The sequence below is a fragment of the Vulpes vulpes genome, chromosome 12 (genome assembly GCF_048418805.1).
Source record: "Vulpes vulpes isolate BD-2025 chromosome 12, VulVul3, whole genome shotgun sequence".
Lineage (NCBI taxonomy): Eukaryota > Metazoa > Chordata > Mammalia > Carnivora > Canidae > Vulpes > Vulpes vulpes.
The window spans coordinates 76141687-76158628 of record NC_132791.1 but is presented as its reverse complement, the minus strand read 5'-3'; the positions used below and the strand labels follow the sequence as shown (position 1 = coordinate 76158628).

Here is a 16942-nt window from a genome sequence, read left to right as displayed (position 1 = left end):
GGAAGATCCCGGAGGGAACTGATGGACCAGAGTGGAGAGCGTGCGCCGAGCTGTGGACCGGGTGTGTGACCGCCGTGTGTAGGGGCCACGGAGTAATCCAAGAGCACCAGGATCCCCATCCTAGATCTACAAGGGACCCGGAGACCGTCTACTGTTGCCATTTTCATTATATTTTTATTTGAAATTTCAAATCGTAGTAAAATATACCCAACACAAAATTTCCCATTTTAGCTATTTTAAATTGCATGGGGAAGTTTTTAGTGTATTCAGAATGTTGTGCAAACAGTACCACCATCTGATTTCAGAACATTTCCTCACCCCAAAAGAACCCTGGAACACACTGAGCAGTCACTCCTCATCACCCTCCTCCCCACCCCTAGTAATTCCATTTTACTTCCTGCATCTACGAATTTGCCTGTTCTAGACAACACATATAAGTGGAATAGTACATAATTTATCTTTTAGTATCTGGTTTATCTCAATTAGCATGTTTTCAAGGTTAATCCATGTTACAGGGTGTGTCATGTTATAGCATGTATTGTGTTATAGTGTGTTCCAAGTTCATCCATATTATAGCATGATCCATTCATCTCTTGTTCAACACTCCAGTTGTTTCTACCTTTCGGCTGTTGTGAATACTACTGCTGTGAACGTTGGTTACAAGCACCTGAGTCCTTATTTTCAGTTCTTGTTTTAATTCCTGTTGTGATTTTGACCAGGGTTGTATTAAATATATGCATCCATCTTGAAGAGGTGGTGTCTAAAAAATATTGATCTTCAGTTTATGAACATGGTATATTTCTCAATTTATTTAAGTTTTCTTTAATGTTCTGAACCATCTATTTAGTTTTCAGTTTAAAGTTCATACATGTGTTTTGCTAACTTTAACCCTAAATAGTTTATGGCTTTTATAATAGAAATGGAATCATTTGCATTTCATTTTCTGGTTGTTTGCTTCTAGTATATAGAAAGACAATTTTTAAAAAGAATTTTACTTATTATTTTAGAAAGAAAGAAGCTCAAGCAAGGGGAGGAGCAGAGGGAGGGAGAATGTCAGGTAGAATCTCAGGTAGACTCTTCACTGAGCATGGAGCCTTGGCTCCATCTCACGACCCTGAGATCATGACCTGAGCTGCGAAATCGAGTTGGACACTTACCTGACTGAGTCACCTGGGTGCCCTGGCAATTGATCTTTTTTATACTGATCTTATATTGTATCACCTTGTTATATTTACTTATTTTTTTCAGTAATTGTTTTGTAGGTTCCTTGGGGTTTTCCATATAAATAATGTGAATATAGAGTTATACTTCTTCTTTCCCAATCTTTAGGCCTTCTATTTGTCTTATTTTATTAAATCTTTGGTTATTATCTGTTTATTCCTCATATTTATTACTTTTATTTCACCAGCTAGAGCCTCTAGTACAATGCTGAATGGATATGATAAGAGCAGATGCCTATGTCCTATATTCAATCTTAGCAGAAATTTTTATATTTCACCATTAAATAAATCAGTTGTATTAAATTGTAGAATTTTGATTCTATTCCTAGTTTGCTAAGACTTTTTAAAAAATAAATTGGTATTGAATTTTATCACCTTTTCTGCATCTATTTAAAAGATCATGTAATTTTCTTCTTTATTTTGTTAATATGATGAATTACATCAATTACTCAAATGTTGTGTAAACCTTACATTTCAGGCATAAACCCCATGTGATCCTGACATATTATTTTGTTTAAATACTGATGGATTCTTGATCTCAGGATCATGAAATCAAGCCCTATGTTGGGCTCTGCACTCAGTGTGGAGTCTGCCTGCGATTGTCTCTCCCTCTGCCCCTTCTCCCACTCTTTTTCTCTCTCTAAAATAAAAATAAGTAAATCTTTTTTAAAAAAAGTTTTAAATGTTGGTGGATCCTATCTGATAGTACACTTTTAAGGATTGTTGCATCTATGTTCATGAAGGATATTGATCTATAATTTTATCATATTTTTGTTGGGATTTGGTGTCAGGATTATGCTGTCCCCATAAAACAACCTGGTAACTGTTCCCTTCCCTTCCTTTATATTTTTGGGAAGATTTGGGGGAAGTATAGTATTATTTCTTCCTTATGTGTTTGATGGAATTTACCATGTGGGCCCGGAGGGTTGTTTTCTCTTCTCTTCTCTTCTCTTCTCTTCTCTTCTCTTCTCTTCTCTTCTCTTCTCTTCTCTTCTCTCCTCTCCTCTCCTCTCCTCTCTTCTCTTCTCTCTCTTCTCTCTCTTCTCTTCTCTTCTCTTCTCTTCTCTTCTCTTCTCTTCTCTTCTCTCCTCTTCTTCTTTTCTTTTTTGTAGTATTCTATTTAATAATGCATTAAATTTCTTTAATAAACACAGGGCTATTTATTCATATTTTCTATTTCCTCTTGTGCTAGTTTCATTGTATTTTTCATAGAATTTTCCCATTTCATCTTAGTTGGATTTAGTGGCAGGAGTTTGTTCATACTAATACCCTTACTATTTTTTTGATGTCTACAGAATCTGTAATGATATCTTCTGCTCATTATTCATATTGATAAGTTGTGTGCTTTCTCTTTTTTCTTGATCAGCTTTTCTAGGAAGTATGAATTTTACCAATATTTTAAAAAAACTACTTTTTCCATTGATTTTTCTTAAACCTTTGTCTATTTTCTACTTCATTGCCTTCTAGTCTTTAACAGCTATTTACTTAGTTGGGGTTTAATATGCTCTTTTCCTAGCTTCTCAAAATAGACACTTACATAATTGATTTTAAATCTTTTTATCTAATATAAACATTTAAAGGTACAAACTTCCCTCTAACAGAGCTGTTCAGCAAGATCTCATGCATTTTGCTATGTTGCACTTTTACTATCATTTAGTTTGAAATATTTTCTGATTTCCCTAATGATTTTTTCCTTTGACTCACAAGTTACTTAGAAATGTGTTTTTAATTTCTAAATGTCTCAGTCTTTTCTCAATTGTCAATAGTTGCGTTTTTGTTTTACAGTGGGTGGAGAGAGGGTGAGAATATAAATTTGACTTCTCCTTCTTGTCCCCTTCTCAGCTTTGTCATCTTTAAAATTCAGTTTCTCCTTAAGCTCTTTGTCCAGCTCTGCTCTGTTCAACTGGGCATTGACAGTCTCAAAATCAAAGTTGCCTTCAAAAAAAAGCAAAGTTGCCTTCAAGCTTAGTTGTGTTTTCTTTGACATCAGTCTGGCAGTTTTGCCCTCTGGTGTGCTTCCTGACTCGTCTGGTCCCTAATGTCCTCCTCTGAGGCCTTCCATTGTCCTCATTTACCTACCGTTGACTGTGCACACCTGCCGACTGGACAACATCACTGGTGGTCTTGCTGCTTGGTTGGGGGATGGGGCACTCCCCAGGGACCTGCACCCCACAGGGCCCTGCCAGGTTACAGCTTCTTGGCCTTCAGGTTATCAACAGAACCAGCATGGACAGCCTGCTCCAGCATGGGGCTCTTGCAGCCTGGGACAGATGGAAAACCAGCTCCCTTCGAAGTGAGCTGATGTGGCTCTGAGGACAAGTACGCTCTGAGATGGGCTGTGGGGATGGAAGAGAACCAAGGCTCACCAGCTTCTCCAGACCTAAGAAAGTGGGTCTTACTGGCTGAGCAGAGGGCTGGCAGCCAGCTAGCTGTGGGTGGCATCCCTCCGAAGAGACTGTGAGGCACGTGTGGCTGGAAGGTGGCCGAGCCCAAGCCTGGAGGAGACCGAGCAACAGCAGGATCATGCAGGCGTGCATGCTGAGCTTTCACAGGTTCATACATGGAGGTATGTGTGATATCGTTTCCCAGGAAAATGATGCAGGCACGCACTTCCTCTCTTGGGGGACCCGCCCATCTGTGGGGCGGTCTTCAGCACCAAAAGACCTCACTTTGGCGATTGCCACGGTGTTGTCCACACTGATGGTGTAGAGGATTCGATGGTGTAGGGAATACTCTGGAGACAAGGCCGATCTTGCTGCTGGGGTATCGGGGTTCCGAGGAGCCACTCATGACAGTAGCCTCCTGGCTGGGTCACCTTGACAGTATTTTTATACTTCTTTTTTCCCAGCACAAATCTTAGCATAGAGCAGATACTTGAGTTACACTTGCCTTGACTTCATGCTTTCAGAGCTTTATTCGCTGGCACTACCTGCATGCTTCTCGCTTGTTCTAAAACTTCTGCTGAACAAGTATTGTCTGTTTTTTTGTGGGGGAGATCTTTGATTTTTTTTTCAAGATGTGGCAATATATTTTAGGGAGGAAAAGTGGCACCCAGACCCCATTTAGAGGGACTTATACAGAGATGTGATGCTGGAGAACTGCAGAAATCTAATCTTTGTGGGTAAGCGGTTTCCCTTGAGTCTTGACATTGGTCCAGGAAAGCAAATTGGGCTGCTAATAGAAAGGGCTTACTTAAGCTGTGAGTTGGAGTTCATGCATCATAGACTCCATATATATATATGAATATGGATATATTTAGGTTTAGTGATAAGATGTTTCTGCTCTTCATTCCCAAGTGAATGTCTGCAGTTGGTAGAGTTGACTATAGGCAACATGTTTGTTGTGTCTGCCAGCAAGTCTCCCCAAGGAGCCAGGGCTGATGCAGTGAGACAGCATTTTCTCAATAGTGGGACAAATCATGAATCTTCCTGGTTATGAATGAACTTTTCACTATGATCTTCATCTCTTCCTTTTTTTTAAATATTTTTAAAAAAATTTTCTTTATTTATGATAGGCACACAGTGAGAGAGAGAGAGAGAGAGAGAGGCAGAGACATAGGCAGAGGGAGAAGCAGGCTCCATGCACCGGGAGCCCGACGTGGGATTCGATCCCGGGTCTCCAGGATCGCACCCTGGGCCAAAGGCAGGCGCCAAACTGCTGCGCCACCCAGGGATCCCCTCTTCATCTCTTCCTTGAACATAATGCCAACTCCCATTCCCCTTCTTCAGAGTGCTGCCTTCAAAACAAGTCCTGCAAACCTCCTCCAACCCTCCCTATAGCCTTATGTCATGAAATATTGATAGTTTCAGATCTTATTATGTCCAGTACCACTGCCAGGTCACATGCCTTTCCTTATGAATAGGGCTGCCAGTTTCCAAGCCTGATGTGATCATTTACCTACAAGAGGGAAAAAAACATGTGTGTTGAAGAAAGAATTTCCTACATATAGCTGGCCAGATGGGTGAAGCCAATGGATGTGAATGGAAGAAGCATCCCAACCATTTGGTGCAGGGCAGCCTAAGAAGTTGGGGCTTCTCCCCATAGCCTAGGGAATCCCTCTCCCTACCTCTTACCAGAATTTCTGGTCTTCAAAGGAGTCATAGTCTTTGTTAAAGCTAATCACTCTCCCTAAGCTCTGGATCCCACCTCTGGATATGTTTACTTGAAACCTACCTAGCTCCTTTTCAGGCATCCTCAGTATTTCATTTTCTATGCTCCTTCTCCTGGGCCTTCATATGTTTATTGCTTTCCTTTATCTTAAAATTGCCACTTCTAGCTACTATTTAATGTTTTTCTTCTGTCTTCCCTTAATGAACTCCAGATTTGAGTGATATGCACCTGCTACCTTCACTTCTTCACCTTTTGTTTTCCTCTTCCTTTGGAATATGCCTCTCATTCATTCTACTGAAAGTTATCTTCAGGGAGGTCTCTGCTCAGTTCATTATTTCTACCCCCTGCCATTTTATTTATTTCTTTCTCCCCTTTTACCTTCGTTCCTTATTCCTATATCTCCACATCATCCATAGGCAATGTTATGTTTGATATTCATCCATGTTGTGTGTATATCAGCAAATCTTTTCTTATTGCTATATAATAATGTGTACTTTTTGTAATATTGTTATAAAATGTAAATGGTTACTTTTAATTAACCTAAATGATTTTGTTACAAATCCCATTCTTTTTATTATTTTTTACTTTTTAAGATTTTATTTATTTATGCATGAGAGACATACAGAGAGAGAGGCAGAGACACAGGCAGAGGGAGAAGCAGGTTCCACGCAGGGAGCCCGACATGGCACTTGATCCCGGGTCTCCAGGATTCCACCCCAGGCCAAAGGCGGCGCTAAACCACTGAGCCACCTGGACTGCCCCCATTCTTTTTAAAAAAGATTTTATTTATTTACTTGAGCACAAGCTGGATGAGGGGCAGAGGGAGAAGCAGACTCCCCACTGAGCAGGGAGCTGGACCAGGACTCAATCCCAGGATCCTGGGATAATGACCTGAGCTGAAGGCAGATGTGTAACTGACAGAGTCACTCAGGGACCCTATGCTGTTTACTTTTTTCACTTAATACTGTGTCTCTGAAGGTTGCTTTGAGCATATCTAATCTATTGTTCCTAATTGCTCTGTCAATTTTGATACAGAGGGCTAACCTGACTTGTGTTCTCCCCTTCCCCCAGTTACTTTTATTATTATTACTTCTGCACTCTAATACTGTGACTTATTATTTTTTTCTCATAGTTCTGCTTCTCTGTGCCAGTAGTTTTCATCCAACAGTGGGGCTACTCCCATAGCGGGCATTAGGAGGCATTTGGAAATGTGTAGAGATGTTTTGGGGGTAGAAGCATTCCTAGCATTTAGTGCCGAGGGATGTTATATGCGCAGTGATGGATGGGACATCTAGCACAACAAAGAATTGCTCCTCTCACCATGTCCATAGTGGCCTGTGGGAAACTCTGCATTCTGACTACCAGATTTGACCTGTAGCTCCAACTTCTTACCTTCTCTCCACCTTCTTTCATCACACATTCACATGGGTGACTAGCCATCCCCATTAGTTAAATTTGCCTGAAGTCAAAATCTGTCTTCTTCCCAGTATTCCTGTTTCTTCAGTGAATTTCCTTTTTAAAATTTTAATTTTTAAAAACTGTTATGGAAAATCTCAAACATTTGCAAAAGCCAACAGAATAGTATAATCAAGCTCCATGTATCTATTGTCTAGCTTCAACAACAATAAACACATGGTAATCTTATCTCATTTCCTTATATTTATGTCTCTCTGGCTGCACGTGATATTACCATCTTTTGTGGAGGCCGAGAAAAATTAAGGCCATTCCACCTCAAGTTTAGCATTAGCACAAATACAGCCATCTTAGGTCCCTGGGAATAAGAGCTGAACTTTACAGGAAAAACTACAGATTGTCCTAGGCAGGGAATCCCATATCAGAAAGACAATAAAGCTCAGAATGCCCTCAGCAGAGGATCCCGTATCAGATGTTAAGAAACTCCCCACCCTTTCCCCCATATTGGAATGGAAAAAATTCCTCCACCCCTTCTGAAGATCCCCTAGACCAGCCCATAAAAAATCCAGCTGTAACCCACTTCGGGGTCCAAGTCCCTGCTCTGCCGTATGGAATATACTTGGACCCGAGCTCGAGCTTGTAAATAAACCCTCATGTACTTGCATTGGTGTGGGCTCCTTGGTGGTTTCTCGGATTTGCAATCTTGGGCATAACATTTGGGGGCTTGTCCAGGATCCGAGAGACCTCCAGGACCCTATGTGGAGGGTCCCACACGTGGTGAGTGCACTCAACTTTTTCCACCTTTTGCGCGCATATTCTCTGAGAGCTCTAAACTGTACTTTTACCTGTAGGAATTCCAATCTGTATTGGGTTGACATCAGCTTAGGCGGATGCGCTGGCGGGCGGTCGACCGGGGGTCTTGGAAGACGTCCCTAGCCCCCGCCCCTGGAGGACAGGGTCCTCATCTGTGAGAAGGACAGGGTCCTCATCTGTGAGAAGGACAGGGTCCTCATCTGTGAGAAGGACAGGGTTCTCATCTGTAAGGAGGGCGGGCCGCCAGCCCTTCGGGTTACTTTCTGTTTTGTCTCCGTGGCTGCACTGGGAACGTTTGTCTGTTACTGCGTTCTTGTTAACTGTTTGTGCGTTTGACTGTGTTATTTGTTAACTGTCATAACTGTCTGTGCCTTGGTGTGGACGGGGGACATAATGGGGCACACGCCCCCCCCCCCCTTATGCTCTCCCACTTCTCGGACATTAAAGAAAAAGCTCACAGTCTGAGCACAGACATACAGAAAGGGAAATTTCGAACTTACTGCAAGTCAGAATGGCCAACTTTTGACGTGGGATGGCCCCGAGAAGGAACTTTCCATCTACCTATTATCTTACAGGTTAAGGCCGTGATCTTCAGGGATAAACCGTATGGCCACCCTGACCAGGTGCCCTACATCCTGGCTTTACAGGACACGATCAAGAATCCCCCTCCTTGGCTAAAACTATTTTTACCCCCCAAAGCAGGACCTACCAAGATTCTAGCCCTGCGGAAAGGCCGAGAAGGAGACGGACTCTAAGACAAAAGCGCCTCTTTATCCAGTTTTACAGGATTCCTCTCCGGAGGAACCTGATCCTCCCGCCATCCTACTGGGCACCCCCTCGCCCTCCCGCCCCCCCATCAGAGGTACCGGGGGCTGCAGAAGGGGAGCCACCCTACCCAGATGAGGGAATTTCTGTGCCAGCAGCGGGGACGCGCAGACAGACCCACCGTGCAGCCCCATCCCCTAAGGCGGGCCGCTGGACTCCACCGCCCTTCCCCTCCGCGCCATGGGACCCTCCCCCCACAACAAGACTGGCGGACAGCTAATGTTGTACTGGCCGTTCTCCACCAGTGATTTATATAATTGGAAAACCCAAAATGCTAAGTTCTCTGATAATCCAAGAGAGATCAGAGAAAGATCTCATCGGGCTTTTAGATATTGTTCTCTTTACCCACCAGCCTACTTGGGATGACTGCCAACAGCTCTTGCAGGTTCTCTTCACCACTGAAGAGAGGAAACGAATTCAGGTAGAAGTCTGGAAGTCTGTCCTGGGAGAGGACAGACAGCCGACTCAAAACCCAAAACCTCATAAACGCTGCCTTCCCCTTATCCCGCCCTATCTGGGACCACAATTTGGCTGAGGTAAGGGGAGACTCCGTGTCCACCGCCAGACTCTAATGGCAGGTCTCCAGGCTGCCACGCTCAATCCAACCAATCTGGCAGAGGTCTATGATGTGAGACTGGGTAAGGATGAGAGTCCAGCAGCCCTCTTAGAATCAGAGGCTTTTAGGCAGTACACCCCTATGAACTCAGAAGTCCTGGAAACAAAGGCTGCAATTATCATGGCTTTTGTTAACCAGGCCACTCCGGACATTAAAAAGAAATTGCAAAGAGTAGAGAGACTGGGAGAGGAAAGCTTGCAGGACTTAGTAATAGTAGCAGAAAGAGTCTATAATAATAGAGAAAGTCCAGAAGGCAATAAACCCAACTAAGCGACCAGCAGAACTGAAACCTGGCCAAGATCCTGCTGGCCACAACCGTGGATGACCCACAGGAAAGATGGAGGCACCTCAAGAAGCTGGCTTCAGGGACAAGTAAGGAGGATGGCCCTGGTCCCCCTCGGGAGCGCCCTAAACTGAACAAAAACCAATGTGCCCATTGCAAGGAAGAGGGCCACTGGGTGAAAGACTGTCTTAACAAAAGACCTAAGGCCCCTGCCAAGATCTTGGAGATGGAGGACCTGGACGATTAGGGGAGTCGGGGTTCGGCACCCTTCCCCAAGCCCAGGGTAACTCTCGGAGTAGAGGGGCAACCTGTTGAATTCCTAGTGGACACTGGGGCACAACACTCAGTTTTATTACAACCCCAAGGGAGAATGGCAAGCAAGACTTCATGGGCAAGGGGCCATGAGCACCAAACAGTACTCATGGACTACCAGAAGAACTGTGGATCTCGGCATGGGCCGGGTATCCCACTCCTTCATGGTCATCCCTGAGTGCTCCTACCCATTGTTAAGTCGGGATTTGCTCACCAAGATGGGGGCACAAATTCGCTTCCTCCCCCAACGGGCAAAAATCCTAAATAAGGAGGGGCACCCGATTCAGGTGCTGGTCCTGAGTTTAGAAGACGAATAGCAAGAAGACCACCAATTACTTAACACTGCCCCCTCCAAATTTCCCCACCAGTGTCTCAAATAAAAATTGATGATGGGGAGCAAATTGATGGACTTTAAATGGATCCAGATGGGACATAGTAAATAGGTCTTGGAAATTATCACTACTAAACCTGAAACTTTTATTCTATTGAGGCTTACTGAAGGTCACATAAGCTCTGTTATCTTTTTGCAATTTGTTAGTAAAAAAAAAAAAAAGGCTAAAATGATGGTTAATTGTTTCCAAGTTTTCATAAGTAACTGTTAATATACCTATCAAAGTCCTTGGTAACCTGAAACCTTAGTTACATTTTGATGATAAATGGAATTAAATTCATCAGACATCTAGGTCTTTTCAAAACAGGAAAACGTGCTGAAACGTTGATTTGAATCTGTTGGTGAACATGCTTTGTACTTAACTGTTTCATAAATTTGCCATCTAAAGGGTTCTGGTGTTCAAAAATCGGTTACTCCTTAGTTTTCACTGGAGACTAAGGTTCCTAAGAATGGAAAAACTCTGCAAAAATAAGACTGATGACTGATAAAGAAAGCAACTCTGTATGTAGAGAAGAGATATGTAAGAAAAATGTAAGGAATGGGAATATATTTTTGTTTAAGGTAAAAGAAAGTAATTTTGTCCTAAATGAGACTGACTGGAAAGAAATGGCTTGGGACAAATTCTGAATGCAAAGGAAGGTATAAAAGGGTTGTGAAGGGAAATCCTTGGAAAGGAATTTTAGATGTGGTCAGGACAGACTAAGATCAAAGTAAATGGATTTTAAAGTACCAGAGTATAGAATTAAAAGTCTACTTTCTGTTCAAAAGTTTCCTTGATTTGTTGGTCTGCTCTTGATAAGAGCAGCAGTTTTAGTCTAAGGAGTCAGATATGGGAGTCAGTGGTAACCATGGAAACGGAGACCGTCTGGGCAGAGCCATTGGCAGCCGGAACATCGGCTCAACGGGCAGAACTGACCGCACTGGCCAAGGTGCTGACCATGGGAGAAGGTGAACAAATCAACATCTACACCGGCAGCAGGTCCGCCTTCGCCACCGCTCACATCCATGGAGCCCTTTACAGAGAGAGAGGGCTTCTGAGAGCAGAGGGAAAACTACTAAAAACAAAACAGAGATTCTTGAACTCCTGAGGGCCCTCTGGCTGCCCAATGCACTAGCTATCACCCATTGTCCAGGACACCAGAGAGCAGACACACCAGTAGCCGGGGGAAATTGGCTATCCGACTCAGAAGCTAAGGAGGCGGCCCTAATGGTGACCCAGGTTTTAACAACCACACTACCTAATCAGGGGGCACCGACCCTGCCTGACACCCCCAACTATACTGACACGGACTTACACTGGATCAAACGCTTGTGTATGACCCAGTGCTTGCGTGGCTGGTGGAGGGCCGCAGACTCCAGCATCATCCTGCCAGAGGAACTAGGATGGCGAATCCTATCCGGAATGCATCGGAGTACTCATATGGGAACAAGGAAGATGGAAGATCACTATTAAAGACTCTTGAGCGAAGATCGAGCAAATTGTGGCAAGCTGTCACGCATGCCAGTTAACTAATGGCACTGCCCATGGATCTAACCCAGGCACCTGGCTCCAGGGGGACCACCCAGGAGCCTACTGGGAAGTGGACTTCACTAAGGTAAAACCTGGAAAATACGGATACAGGTATTTACTAGTGTTTGTAGATACTTTTTCAGGATGGACAGAGTAATTTCCTACCAAACATGAAACAGCACAGACCGTGACCAAGAAACTGCTGGAAGACATCTTACCGAGGTATGGTTTTCCTGTTAGAATTGGATCAGACAACAGACCAGGATTCCCCTCTAAGGTAAAATGGGGAGTGTCACTAGTACTTGGGGCATATTGGAAATTACATTGTGCAATAGGCCCCACAGCTCAGGACAGGTAGAGAGGATGAACAGAACAGAAGGAGACCTTAACTAAATTAGCCCTGGAGACTGGCAGGGACTGGGTGACTCTCCTCCCCTTCACTCTATATAGGGTGAGGAACTCCCCACATAAGATGGGACTGACTCCCTACGAGATCATGTTTGGTCTTCTTCCACCTATTATCCCCTATTTAAAACCTGAAGTGCTTGCTGAATTTGTTGGTCACCAACTCCTTTTCTCCCTCCAAATGTTACAACGAACCCATGAGCAGGTATGGCCTAAGCTGAGGGCCTTCTACGAGACTGGGCCACCCCCGGACCCCCATCAATATCAGCCAGGTGACTGGGTGTATGTGCAGAGATACCAACACTAGACACTTCAACCTCGTTAGAAGGGACCCTACGTTGTGATCCTGACCTCTTCCACTGCTCTCAAGGTCAGTGGGATTACTCCCTGTGTCCACTACACCCACATCCAGCCAGCTAACCCACACACTGGACTTTGTTCCAGAATGGAAAGGCCAACTGGACAAGGACAATCCCCTAAAGCTAAGACTGCACCGTTCTCACTTACCCCACTAATGTTGCTTATGCTCTATCGCTTCATGCCAGAACCAATCCCCATCAGCCATTTAAAAATGTGCATCCAATTCAACCTTGCTTTTAAAGTCTTTTAAGGTTTAAAAAGATAGGAGCATCTTAACTGTAGAGAGGCTTTTGCAAGCAAGGGGGGTTATGTGCTTCCCCAGATGAGGAGTGTTGCTTCTTTATTGACCACTCAGGTAGTCCGGGAGTCTATGGCAAAATTCAGAAAAGGTTTGGCTAGATGTAAACGGGAGTGAGAACAGCAACAAGGTTCGTTTGAATCATGGTTTAATCATTCCCACTGGCTCACTCTGAGACCAGCCTGGACCCATGATTGGGTCCTTCCTTAGGTTCCTCTGAGAGGGGGAAATGTGGAGGCCGAGAAAAATTAATTCCACCTCAAGTTTAGCGTTAGCACAAATACAGCCATCTTAGGTCCCTGGGAATAAGAGCTGAACTTTACAGGAAAAACTGCAGATTTTCTTAGGCAGGGAATCCCATATCAGAAAGACAATAAAGCTCAGAATGCCCTCAGCAGAGGATCCCGTATCAGATCTTAAGAAACTCCCCACCCTTCCCCCATATTGGAATGGAAAAAATTCCTCCACCCCTTCTGACGATCCCCTAGACCAGCCCATAAAAAACCCAGCTGTAACCCACTTCGGGGTCTAAGTCCCTGCTCTGCTGTATGGAATATACTTGGACCCAGGCTCGAGCTTGTAAATAAACCCTCATGTACTTGCATTGGTGTGGGCTCCTTGGTGGTTTCTCGGATTTGCAATCTTGGGCACAACACTTTGACTATTCATCATCTTTTACTAATTGTATTCCTTTATTGAGGTTACTGTCACATCCTATAAGATTCTTTAAAAGGTCTGTTAGATTAATCTTTATCTTTTAATATGTGTGACAGTATTCACTGATTAATTTATGTTAAAATATTTTTGAGTGTCTGCTGTGTGCCACATACTCTAAGTGCCAGAGATGCAGCAGTCCACAAAACAGAAATCCCAGCCTTCATAGAGAGACTTTTTACAGTTGTGGGAATATATTAACTAATCAAATAAGTGGCATGTTAGATTGTCCTAAGTGTTATAGATAAAAGGTTAGAGAATAGGGATAGGGAAGATCAGGGTGATAATATAGTGGCAATTTTAGATTTTTTTTTTTTAAATTTATGATAGTCACACAGAGAGAGAGAGAGGCAGAGACACAGGCAGAGGGAGAAGCAGGCTCCATGCACCAGGAACCCAACATGGGATTCGATCCCAGGTCTCCAGGATCACGCCCTGGGCCAAAGGCAGGCGCCAAACTTCTGCGCCACGCAGGGATCCTGATAGTGGCAATTTTAAACAAGATGGTCAGGGAAGGTCTTGCCAAGAAGGTGATATTTGAGCAAGAATTGAACAGAAGTAAGGAAATGAGGCATGGAGGTAATGGGGAAAGAGCAAATAGGGCAGAGAGAACAATATGCTGGGTGTGTCCAAGGAACACTAAAGAGACCAATATGCCCGGAGTGCAGTAAGCATGGGAGACAGAAGTTAGAAATTGGTGTCAGAGAGTAATAGGGTAAGATTGTTAGGGTCTTGTAGGCCATTGTAAGAATCTTGCTAAACTCAGTGAAGTAGGAGACATAGCAGGGTCCTGTGCTGAAGAGTGACATGCCCTGACTTGCCTTTTAACCAGATCACTTAGCTTGCTGTGTTGAGATTCTGGGGAGCAGATTGGGAGAATATGGATGGTTGCAGTGAGAAGAGTCTGCTAGCTGTAACTTGTCAGGAGACTCACATAATTTAGGTACAAACCGGGATTTGGAGTTCATATTGCTTCCCACAGTTCATGTACATATGCATATTTCAAGTGGGTTAGGGGTAGTGGGAAGAGAGCCCTTCCCCCTCACCCAAAGAAGCCCTGGAAATTTCTCATTATCCAAATATCTTTAAATTTGGAAAGTTAGGTAGTCCTAGAGAGCAGGCGTAGATACAATACATTTGACCCTGGCTCACTGCATTCCCCAGAGTCCCCCAGCAAAGGCCAGACACCTATAGATGACATTGTTTTTCACAGGGTGGGGTTTTCAGGCCACAAAGCTTAGTTTCATGAGGTACCACACTGTTTTATACTTGGGGCATTTGTCATTATCCCATGAGGTTTATGCTTTTGTTTAAATAAATGTTTAAAGAAATTAAGAAAAAAAATCTCATTTACAGTTGCATCAAAATACAATACAATACAATACAATACAATACAATACAATACAATACCTAGGAAGAAATTTAGCTAAGGAGGTGAAAGACCCATATATTGAAAACTACAAGATATTAATGAAAGAAATTGAAGAATACACAAATAAATAGAAATATATCCTATGTTCATGCACTGGAAGAATCAATATTGTTAAGAGATTCATAATACCCAAAACAATCTACAGATTTAATCCAGTCCCTATCAAAATCCCAATGGCATTTTTATTTTATTTATTTATTTTTAATTTTATTTTTTAAGATTTTATTTATCTATTCATGAGAACACAGAGAGAGAGAGAGAGTGAGAGAGCCAGAGACACATACAGAGGGAGAAGCAGGCTTCATGCAGGAAGCCTGACGTGAGATTCGATCCCGGGTCTCCAGGATCATGCCCTGGGCTGAAGGCGGCACTAAACCACTGAGTCACCTGGGCTGCCCTATTTTATTTATTTTTAAAGATTTTATTTATTTATTTGAAAGAGAGACAGAGAGCGAGAGTGAGCAAGCACCAGTGGGGAAGAGGCAGAGGGAGAAGCAGACTCCTCCCTGAGTGGGGAGCCCAAAATGAGATCTATCTAAGGACCCTAGGATCATGACCTGAGCCAAAGGCAGATGCTTAACTGACTGAACTACCCAAGCGGCCCACAATGGCATTTTTTAGAGAAATAGAACAAACGATCCTAAAATTTGTATGGAAACACTAAAGACCGTAAATAACCAAAACAATTTAAGAAAGAAGAACAAAGCTAGAGACATCACACTTCCTGACTTCAAACTATATTACAAAGCTATAGTAATTAAAACAGTATGGAATTGGCCTAAAAACAGACACATAGATCAGTGTAACGTAATAAAGAGCCCAGAAATAAGTCTATGCATATGTGTTCAATTAATTTGCAATAAAGGAACCACGAATATAGAAGGGGGAAATGACAGTCTCTTCGATAAATGGTGCTGGGGAAATTGAACAGCCACATGCAAAAGAATGAAATTGGACAACTAGTTTACACTATGCATAAATTGTAACTCAAATGGATTAAAGACTTGAATGCAGAACCTGAAGCTATACAACTCCTAAAAGAAAACGTAAGTGGTAAACTACTTGACATAGGTCTTGGCAATGATTTTTTTTAATCTGACACCAAAAGCAAAAGCAATAAAAGCAAAAATAAACAGGTGGGACTACATCCAACTAAAACACTTCTACACAGCAAAGGAAATCATCAACAAAATGAAAAGGAAACCTACTAAATGGAAGGAAATAATTGCAAATCATATATGTAATAAGAGGCTAATATCCAGAATACATAAAGAACTGATGCAACTCAATAGCAAAAAAAAAAAAAAAAAACAAACAAACAAACAAAAAAACAAACAAAAAACCCAAGCAAACAAACTGAACACCCCAACTAAAACATGGGCAGAAGATCTGAATAGACATTTTTCAAAAAAAGACATATAGATGGCCAACAGCTACATGAAAAGATGCTCAACATCACTCATTATCAAGGAGATACAAATCTAAAATTACAATGAGATTATCACCTCACACCTATTAGAATGGCAATTATAAAAAAAATAAAAGAATTAACAAATGTTGGTAGGAATGTGGAGAAAAATGAGCCCCCATACACTAATTGGTGTGCTGGTAAACTGGTGTATCCACCATGGAAAACAATATGGACCTTCCTCAAAAAATTAAAAATAGAACTACTATATGATCCAGCAGTTCCACTGCTGAGTATTTATCTGAAGAAAACGAAAACACTAACTTGAAATATATGTATTGGCCCCTGTCTAACTTCTGATGATGCTTCCCTTTCCTTCCCTCACATTTTGAATTCTATATATAGATTGGCTTTCCTACCATTTCCTTTTCTACCATTCTTGTCCCAAAATGTTGTATGGTGACAGCTGGAAACTTATCAACCCTTTCTTTCTCCTTGCTCATCCCCCAAGCTCCATTAAATATAAAGACACGTTTCAGAATGTAAGAGCCATATAACTGTGCACATATTTAATTTTCTGATATCCCTTCATCTTTACCAGTTTCCTTTCACTCAACACAAAACATGCATCTTTAAAATTTTCTTCCAGTTAAGAAAATAGTTTCAAGGCCAAGGAGTCTATTGAAAACCACAATGTTTTTGAAGAATACTTAGCCTTGGGGGCAATCATGGGAAGACCCATCAAAGATGGTCCTTAGGACCCAAACTTGGTAGGGGATGTGGTATGTGAGAACAGGTTGGAGAGCCAGGAGGGAGAAAAGCAAAGAGATGG

General features: G+C 42.6%; 1 pseudogene; it reads right to left on the bottom strand.

Annotated features, from left to right (window-relative positions):
• Window positions 1-2979: 2979 nt before the first annotated feature.
• On the bottom strand, window positions 2980-4010 carry LOC112910357 (protein LSM14 homolog B pseudogene; annotated as a pseudogene).
• Window positions 4011-16942: the final 12932 nt, after the last annotated feature.